The sequence below is a fragment of the Meleagris gallopavo genome, chromosome 3 (genome assembly GCF_000146605.3).
Source record: "Meleagris gallopavo isolate NT-WF06-2002-E0010 breed Aviagen turkey brand Nicholas breeding stock chromosome 3, Turkey_5.1, whole genome shotgun sequence".
NCBI lineage: Eukaryota > Metazoa > Chordata > Aves > Galliformes > Phasianidae > Meleagris > Meleagris gallopavo.
This window is the reverse complement of record NC_015013.2, coordinates 64,490,554-64,500,360: the sequence shown is the minus strand read 5'-3', so window position 1 is coordinate 64,500,360 and position 9,807 is coordinate 64,490,554.

The window sequence follows — 9,807 nt, the reverse complement described above, 5'->3', positions numbered from 1 at the left end:
GGATGTCAGTGTTCCTTCCATGAGGCGGCTGGCAGCGGAGCGGGATCCCGGGGGGCTCAGCGGGCTCGAAGGCTGCGGGGCTGTGTTTGAGGTGGGGTGGAAGGAGAGGGATACGTTTTGCAGCAGGCCGAGGCCCTCCCTGGCCTTCAGGTCTGTGGGCAGAGAACGCTCATCCTGAGTGCTGTGGGGTCAGAATGGGGCCGCTGGGTGTGGACCTGCAGCTCATGGTGCTGCCTGCCCAGCCCACGATGTCTAAGCAGCACCTTTCCTTGGCAGTGCACCCACCCAGCGTGGCCCTGTGGTAGGCAAGCTGTGCCTCTGCCTTCTGAGGATTGTCCCCTGCGCAATTACTATAGTACCAAATAAAGTTTGTTGCACTAAAGAGTGGGTGGAACATCCCTCCTGCTGCTCCTTACTGAGCCTCAGTGATTACTGAGGAAATGTGTGTGGATTGCCACAGGGCACAAGTAAAGCTATGGCTCTGGTGTGGCTAGGTGGGGTTGCACTGCGCTTCTGTGATTGAGTGCAGGTTGCTCTGTGTCTCAATGACATTACTGCTGCCCAGGAGTAAAGCCTGAGATGTATAGTAACTCCAGGTTGGGAAACTATTTTCTAAATACAGGGAGATTCCACACAGGCTTTGTTGTGATACTGCTGCCTGTAAACAGTGCTGGTCTGACAGTTCCCTGTCCCTGAATAAAGGTTTTCTGACATCCAGCAGCACAGTGTGATTCCCAGCACCAACTTCCAATAATGGATCCTCCAATTTGCCGTAGAAAAACTCCCGGAGAGAGAAATGCCTGCTCTCGCTGTGCTCACTCAGATTCTGGGTGCTGGGAGCTGGAGTGAGGCTGCTGCTTGGTTGTGGTTTGTGAGGGAGAGTGTAATTCAGATTTTCCTTGCTTCAAGGAACTTTGGTGCTGTTTGGCTTTGGCAGAGACCATTCAGTTTGGGTTCTGGTCAGGCTGCAGTTTGGAGGCCGGAGACTTCAGATCTAATTCCCAGCTTCAGCTACCTCTTTCCTCAAGAGTAATGTCAAAGTAATAACACATTTGAATAATCTTCAGTCCTGAGCTGTAAAAGTGGTTTGTAAAAGAGCACCCTGATTTTACATGTAGCAAAACTTTGTCAGAGCAGTTTCAATGACTTGACCAAGTTTAAAGAGGCAATTAATTCATCAGCTCCTTCCTTGGGGGCAAATACAAGGGCTGAGTCTCCCTCAGAAGTTTACAAACATAGCTCCGCTGCCATCCTGGTGCGTGTTGGTGGAGCTGGGTGTATTGGGGTTGTGAGGTGCCATAGAATGACCTTGGAATGGTGTGGCAGAGCAGATCAGCAGTTGCAGCCCTGCTCCTTCAGCCTCTGGGAGGGCTGCACCTGTCATGCTCTGTCTCTTTGCTTTGACCTGCCTGGAGCACATGGCTATTGATCTGCTAGTCCTCGAAAAGAAGAGAAGCGCTTGGATTGATTGTGGCTGGTCCTTCAAAATGCATCCTATTACACTATTGTGCAGCAAGGGAAGCAGACCTTATAAGGTGTGCATATGCAGTGCTAGTTTTATTGTGTGTACATACATGTAGACACCTGCATAGATTTCATCCATTGGAGAGCTGAATATCTGCTTCCTCACACCATGTGGATGTGGTGAGGGAGGACCTAACCGGTGATCTGTAGCATAACTCTAAGAAGATAACTTCTGTTAATAAGCTGCCAAAGCTTCACTTTTCCTTCCTTGGCCATATCGATCTCCTATCAGCAGCAGCATCAAGGAGCTCCCTCAGATAGGTCTGCCTTTACCAGAACCAATTATGTTACGTTTCTCATCTTTGGATCACCCCCACAGCCTGTATTTCTCACAGGGGTGCCTGATTTTTCTCTATCTTCCCCAGAGTGGAAGAGAGGAGGAGGATGCTTTCCTTAAGCACCTATGGGTGCTGTTGCTGGAGTCTGCAGGAGAGCCCTTCAGGTGCTCATGCTTCCCAGCCACTCTTTTGCTGGACTGAGCATGTTAGCATCACACCCACGTGAAGATCAGAGTTGTGAGAGCCCATGCTGTGGTCCTGACCTGACCCCTCCTTCCCTGCTTGCTGTTCATTGCCTGCTGCTGCAATACTTACAAGTTCAGACATTCTGTTTGGTACGGGGTGTATGAGGTGTGAGATGGGGGTGCTGAGAAGCAGGCAGGGAAAAGAATGAGGTGCACATCTCTGTGCAGGGAGGAGGAGTCTGTGATGGTGTAAATGTGAGGGGAGCAGAGCTGGTTGGAGCATGAGGCAAACCTTGGAAAGAGGAGAAGTGGAACCTGTGCATAACAACTAATATATAATAAGAGCCAAGTGCCCTGCTCTTAGTGCTCATGTCTGCTCATTGTCAGGGAACAGTCACCATCACATTATCCAAAGTGTGTTTGTGTTAGAAGAGCAAGAGTTCAGTTAAAACCCGAGAAGCCAGTTTGCCGTGCCTTGGTCTGGAAACTATATAGAATAGAAAAACTTCTTGTCACAGGTTCTCATCTGAAAATGACTTTTGAAAACCTGTCTCTGGTAGTGTAAGACTGAAGTCACACGTGTGTCTGTAGCTTGCAAAATTGGTTCATACTGTCTTGACAGCCAACGTTGTGTTTTTAAGCTGATGGTAGTTGGAGTGTTTCCTGGTAGTGAAAACTGCGCTCCAATGCTAATAGTGTCCTCACCTTGTCATATGTCTTATTTTTGGTTTACTCAAGTATACTGCTGTATAGTATGTGACTGATACGTAACAAATTTATTGATACTTTATCTAATAAAATCAGACCACTATTTCTTTTTCCTAATAAATAACTTCTTTCATATAAAATCTTTAATTTTATAGTTCTCTATCCCCATGATCTTCTAATTTAGTCACTGCTGAAATGATAGTGGGGGATTCTTTTTAGACTAATTAGAAGTCAGCATTTGGGCACAGATTTCAGATGGTGTTTGAGAGTGATCATGGTAATTGCCTGTGGCTGTCGTATAGCTTATACACTGGGCTGATTCTGGAGAAAGGCAGCTTGCTAAGATGTTGGCCATAGTACCACACACTCAAAGGATATATTTACAATCTCTTGAAAATCTCCAAAGGATTGCACTGACGTTGGTTGAGCTTACAGTTTCTCTGCCTGCCAGCTTTGAGGAACAGGGAATTAGTGCTGTTTGCCTCCTGGCTGCAGGGAACGTTTTTTGAGGGTAGGAGACTGGATTGTTCAGGGCAGCTTCTTGCAGCGCAAATGGGCCTCTGTGGGAACAAGAAGACTTCTAGGAAAGTCAAGAAACCTCATTTTTACTCTTATTGCTATTCTTAGTTTCTTTTTTTTTTTTTTATTCTGTTACGTGTTTGTTGTTTCCAGTTTCTTGTACAATAAACCCAATTAAGAAAAGTAGTGTTTGACAATATAAGGAAATGTCAGTATACCAGACATGTAGATTGATTTCTGTCATTGAAGTTGTATTTATTTAATTAAAAAAAAAAAAAAAAGTTATTCAAAAGTAATTGTTTATCTGACTTTTTGGAAAAGAGAACTTTTTCTGTGTCATCCAGACGACATATCCATACAACTGAAATGTTTTGAAGTGAGTGAATCATCATGCACTGTTCCCAAGGTGAAACTGCGGAGTTGGTACAAAGCAGCGTTGGGTCAATTTGTAGCATATGCAGTTGTACTGAGACGAACAAAGAACTGAAAGAACTGACATACTGTTTGTAGGGGATCTGGCTGTGTTATTAGACAAGATAAAACAAAAAGTAGTCTAAATGTTCTTGTTAGAAATTCAACCATTTTACCATTTTGTTTCCCCTCTTGATCCTCCTTCAGTTCTGCATACTAGCTTGCAGGGCTTTTTTCTTTTCAGAATGTGGCAAACATTTTTTCTTCTTTTGGTTTCAGTGTTATGTTTCTAATAGTACTAAACCAGCCTGCTTTGAACTGTCTTCCATCTGTAGTGGCAGTGTTTCTCACATGGACATTGTCAGTGTTGTAATTGTGCTTAAGAGAGGAGTATACACTCAGGATGTATTCTTTTTGCAACTGGTGAGAGGCTGGGAATCTCGATGAATAGAAAAAAGTGACTACAGAGAGGTTTTCATGAAAATCCTTCTGTCTGTAACTCAGTCCAACACACTTACAGGTCTTGTATGAAATAGGCAAACTCTCTGCTTCTGTTCTGCAATTAAGGCTGCCTGTCTATCATGAAAGGGGCTAAGAAGTTGTTCTGGATCAGGAGGCAGGTAAAGCCCACCCTGCTTTCTGAATACTATCTCTTAACTCTGTTAGATGAATCCATAAGGTTAGATATGGGATTTGACCTTTTCAGAAAGGGAGAACAGCCCACATTGTCTTTTTTTCACTCTTTTTCAACTGGGTGGTCTTCATCAATTAGGAAAAGCATTGAGCAACTGAAAAAATCATTGAAGATAATAAGACCAGATCCCATTTCTAGGGACTGATGAAGCTGTTATTCATGAGGACGTTCTGAATGTGTACTTGAAACCAGCCGTAGGTTCCAGGAGAAGAATTAATTCTTCAGTTTTCTCCAGCTGTTGCATTACAAGACTGTGAACTCACTGCAGTACGTGCTTTTCATGTGACCATTGCATTAAGCAGTAGCTTTCTTTGCTATCGTTGCAAATGATAGCAAAGGGCAGTGAAGCTGGTGAAAGTTCTGGAGCACAAGTCTTAGGAGATGTGGCTGAGGAAACTGGAATTGTTTTGGCTGTAAAAGAGGAGGCTCAGAGGAGACCTTATTGCTCTCTACAGTGGCAATATAGTAGCAAGGTGAGGGTTGGCCTCTTCTCCCAGGTAACTAGTGTTAGGACAAGAGGTAATAGACTTAAGTTTGCCAGGGGATGCTCAGGCTGGATATTAGGAAAAAATTATTCTCAGAAAGAGCGGTGAGGCACTGGAACAGGCTGCCGAGGGAGGTGGTGAATTGCTGTTCCTGGAGACGTTCAAGAAATGTGTGGACATAGCACCTGGGGACATGAGTTGTGGGCATGGTGGTGATGGATTGGATAGATGATCTTAGAGGTCTTTTCCAACCTTAATGATTCTTTGATTCTAAGTCCTGTACACTTTACATTTGCCTAGACACCTCTGCCATCAGGAACAGAAGAGATGTATTTGCTCTCAAACTAATATAGTTAATGGCCTAGGTCATTCTCAGTTTCCTGATTTCTTCAGTTTTGGCAGCCTAGTTTTTTATTCTGGTTTATGCATTTTTCATTTCACTGTAATGAAGACAGGGTAGGGCCGAGCACTCTGGTTGTACTTGTTCAGCCAAGGCAGTTCTAGTTCCAGGACCCATTCTGCTTTATTAGTTCGGATGTCTGTGCTGTTAACAACAGATTGCAAACCTCTGCTCCACAGCTTTGAGTCTGCACGTTTACCAGAACTTCTGTTTTTGACATGTAACAGCCAAGATGTTGGTTGTCTTTTCAGGCTAGGAGCACTCCATCCCTTTGGTACTGAAGGCCATTCTTGTTGGCTAGTGATAAGACTACATCAGACACATGTATCCTAATAGCATGTATTCTCTTGGAGATCTTAGAAAAGTGGGCCCTCCTTCCCTTTTAAAGTGTTCTTTATTTATTTGATTTTTATTTTGAAGGTGAGGAATAAGACTCTTAGATCAGGAATGGAATGGAACGTTAGCTCCCTGGAAGTTCAGAGCAGTTTTTTCTTTCACTCTGATTTAGAGTGATTCCTGATTCACAAAAATTAACTTTATCCTGCTGGATTTAATGCCCTGGGAATCCTGAAAGCACAGTAAGTGATAAGAAAGAGATTCCTTTGAAGTGAAGCTCAGAGCATGGTCCATCTGTCCATTCAGTCATAGACTTGTACTGTTGCTAGCAGTTTTGGTGTTCCTCCTATCTGCAAACTTCTTTTTCATTGTCACTCAGTTGCAGGTTCTGTTACCTTTTATTTCGAATCTTTTCATGTTACCTTCGAATTAAGTTGCACTTCTGGTCAAAGTTGTCCTTCTATTTTGTCCTTTCTAATTCTATATCTGTGTAAAAGTTCTGTTTGTGGTTATGTTTTTTGTTGTTTTTTTTTTTCCTGTAATAGTTGTGCTTATAACTTCCTCCAGATTCAGAATCCAAGTTATTCTAATTATCAGCTATATGGATTGAGATCTTTCACTTGCTATTCTGTAATACATCCTACTCCTAATCATTAGTATGTAAGCAGTTGGAGGAAAAAGTCTGCTGCTTTTGTCATGCTGATTCTGTGTACTCACAGTGTGCTCATCTTGAACCAAATCTCTTTTTTACTAGCCTCTTTTCTGCTGTTTGTTGTTAGTTTAATATCCTCCTCACTGATGCAGCTATAGAGATTAACCTTTTGCCATCTTGCCAGATGCGTGTTAGACTCTGCTGTGCTGGAATGTGTTTGCTCAGTGTTCAGCAGGTTTTTAATGTTTAGCTTCTGTCTGATCATATAGGCAGAAGTTTTTCTTCAGTGTTTTTTGCCTTTGCTAATTTACATCAGCTGAAAGGATCTGTAAGCATAACGCTAGGATTTTTCCCCCTTCCAGGATTGCCAAAATCTTCTGTAATCTGCACCTTCTTGTAGAGGTAAGTATTTTTTATCACACCACTTAAAAATGCCCCAAGCATGGATTTGCTATAAGGAATCAGCAGGCCGTTGCTTTACTCATGCATGTGCTGAGTTGTTGCTGATGACTTTTTGCATTCTCAGGATGCTTAAAGAGTCTGAATCGATGGCTGCTTGTTGTGTGTTAGCTTTGTCCTCTTTGGCTTTCTCTTAGACCCTTCCATGTCTTTTCCCACCTGGTTTGCTGGAGCTGAGAGTTAGTGTCACCAAGTCACCACTGACTAAGTAGGATCTTTTCACTTCCATAATTTTTACACTGTTTTCGTCTCTGAGTCAGGCTTGTGTCATCAGTTTTGCAACAGTTCGTGACCTTGCCCCCAAACTTAGCAACTCTAAACTTTCCTCCAGTTGAAAACAGATATTCGGCAAGATAACTTGGTACAGCATATCTAGTACTCAGTTATATCTAGTTATTTTGCCTTTATTCATCAACTGATGACGGCTGCATGTGAGATAGAAAGAATGCTCTTTCTCTGGACTCTCTGAAGAGCTCCTAATCTGACGAGGTAGGCTGCTTCTGTTAGCAGTGTGCCCATTCTGTTCCTTGGCAAGCAGGGAAAATTCACCACTTGGGCTGTGAAATGCTCTTTTTGTTTAAATATACTTCTGAGGGTAATTTAAAAAAAAAAAAAAAGCACGTAAACCAAAGTTGTATCAACTTCTTTCAGTAAAGCATAACATCCACTACTTTGTCCACTGAAACATCCTTTTCCAAAGGTCTTGGAGCTGTTATGATGGGAGATTGATTATAGAGCAAGGAGGGCTCGTAGGAAGGGACGTAAGAATTTGTGAAAAGGAAGAATTTCTTTTTTTTGTGAAGAATTAGGCATGTTTCTACTGCTTCACTAATCTGTGTTATGTGAAATGATCAGTAGTAGCTTGTCACAGTCAGCCAAGGAAAATCACAGAATCACAGAATTGTAGGGGTTGGAAGGGACCTCTAGAGATCATCGAGACCAACCCCCCTGCCAAAGCAGGTTCCCTACACCAGGTCGCACAGGTAGGCGTCCAGGCGAGACTTGAATATCTCCAGAGAAGGAGACTCCACAACCTCCCTGGGCAGCCTGTTCCAGTGCTCCGTCACCCTCACCGTCAAGAAGTTCTTACGCACATTCGTGCAAAACTTCCTATGCTGCAGCTTATGTCTGTTTCCCCTGGTCCTGTCTCCACGTACCACTGAAAAGAGACTGGCCTCACCGCTATGGCCGCCACACCTCAGATATTTATAAACCTGGATCAGGTCCCCTCTCAGTCATCTCTTCTCAAGGCTAAACAGACCCAGTTCACTTAGCCTTTCTTCATAGGGGAGATGCTCCAGGCCCTTCACCATCTTTGTGGCCCTCCGCTGGACTCTTTCCAAGAGATCCCTGTCTTTTTTGTACTGGGGAGCCCAGAACTGGACACAGTACTCCAGATGAGGCCTTACCAGGGCAGAGTAGAGAGGGAGGATCACCTCCCTCGACCTGCTGGACACGCTCTTGTTAATGCACCCCAGAATGCCATTGGCCTTTTTGGCCACGAGGGCACACTGCTGGCTCATGGCCAACCTGTCGTCCACCAGGACGCCCAGGTCCCTCTCTGCAGAGCTCCTCTCCAGCAGCTCATCCCCCAGCCTGTATTGGTGCATGCAATTATTCCTCCCTAGGTGTAAGACCCTACATCTGCTTTTGTTGAACCTCATCCGGTTTCTTACTGCCCAGCTCTCCAGCCTGTCCAGGTCTCGCTGAATGGCAGCACAGCCTTCAGGCGTGTCAGCCAATCCTCCCAACTTCGTATCATCAGCAAACTTGCTGAGGGTGGCCACTATCCCCTCATCAAGGTCACTGATGAACCAAAATCATTTTCTGAATGCCATTAATGTGTAATTTCTAGTTAAGGAGTATGTTTTTACTCAAGAAGAGATTTTTGCATGTTTCAGAATAAAGTAAGAGTTGCAGGAATGTTTTGCTTAGAATCATCTTAGAATAAAAGTATTTTGTAATTTAAAGTCAATCAAAGCTATTTTGAGATGTTAAGAGTAAAATTACAGGTTGTTAGCACAAAGTGGAGAAAATATAGCATATATTTTTTTAAAATAATAATTGAATAAGAAGCTAGAATCTGTGGAAGAGTTCAGCTTAGATGCTGATACCACAAATAAGGAACCAGTTACAAGTTTATGAGCAATTCTGTAGTGGCAGCATGTCAAGGCTGAGTCATGGCTTTTCATTGACTTAATCTCCTTCTGAACTTTTAAGCTGATGATTGATTGTTAAACTAGTGGCTTAGATCGCCCTTCTTTTCGGCTATTTTTCTTCATGAAAAAGCTTAGTTACTCATTTTTGTTTAACCTAAGGCAATTGTGTTTTATCTGCTCATCATCTGTAGTTAAAGATGGTGTGACATCCTCTGCATACAATGGCAACCAAGAACCATTTCAGTGTAAACTTGTTTTCAGTCTTGGTGCAATATGTAAATGGTTCACTTGAATGACTCATCTCAGAAAACACAGAACAAACAAAAACATACAATAATTTCACATTTTACTGAATTTCAACTTCTCACGATTTCTGGAGTCACTAAATCTTCATTTCCTTGAACCTTTCTGACATGTTTTGTATGAATCAGTTCTGGGATAGCCGTGAAAATTCAGCACTTAGAGTCAGTGTTGCAAAGTCTCTTGATGATTGTCGTACTCCACTGACTGTGGAACCAGGTGAGGTCATGTTTTGAAAAAGTTACAGGTGTGGCTGTGTGTTGCAGACTGGCTAAGGAGATGCGTGCTTTCAGTTTCCAAGAAGTCATCGGTAGTTTAGATCACTTCCTTACCATGATAGCTAAAAGAGTTATGATACTGCTATTGCCTTTTGGATTAGTGGTTGCTCCCAGTCACAGCAAGCTAATATAACAAAGAACATGACCCTCTAGTTTTGTGTAGCTAATCAGTGAGGTGTCTTTATGCTAGTTTTTGGGATTTATCACTAACTATGATGAGTTTGGTATGTAGAAGGTCTTCTGCAAAGAGGGCTTTTGCGTTTGCTGTTTGGTGGGGGGAAGTTTCACATTTTCTTTTTGATAATAATTCAGGACATCCTGGCTAGGTTAAGCTGGTGGCTGTGTCTGAACCAGTATTTGGGCTGGCTGGTCCAGTTTTTTTATTGGGATAAAGTGTGTGGGAGCGTGCAAACTGGGAA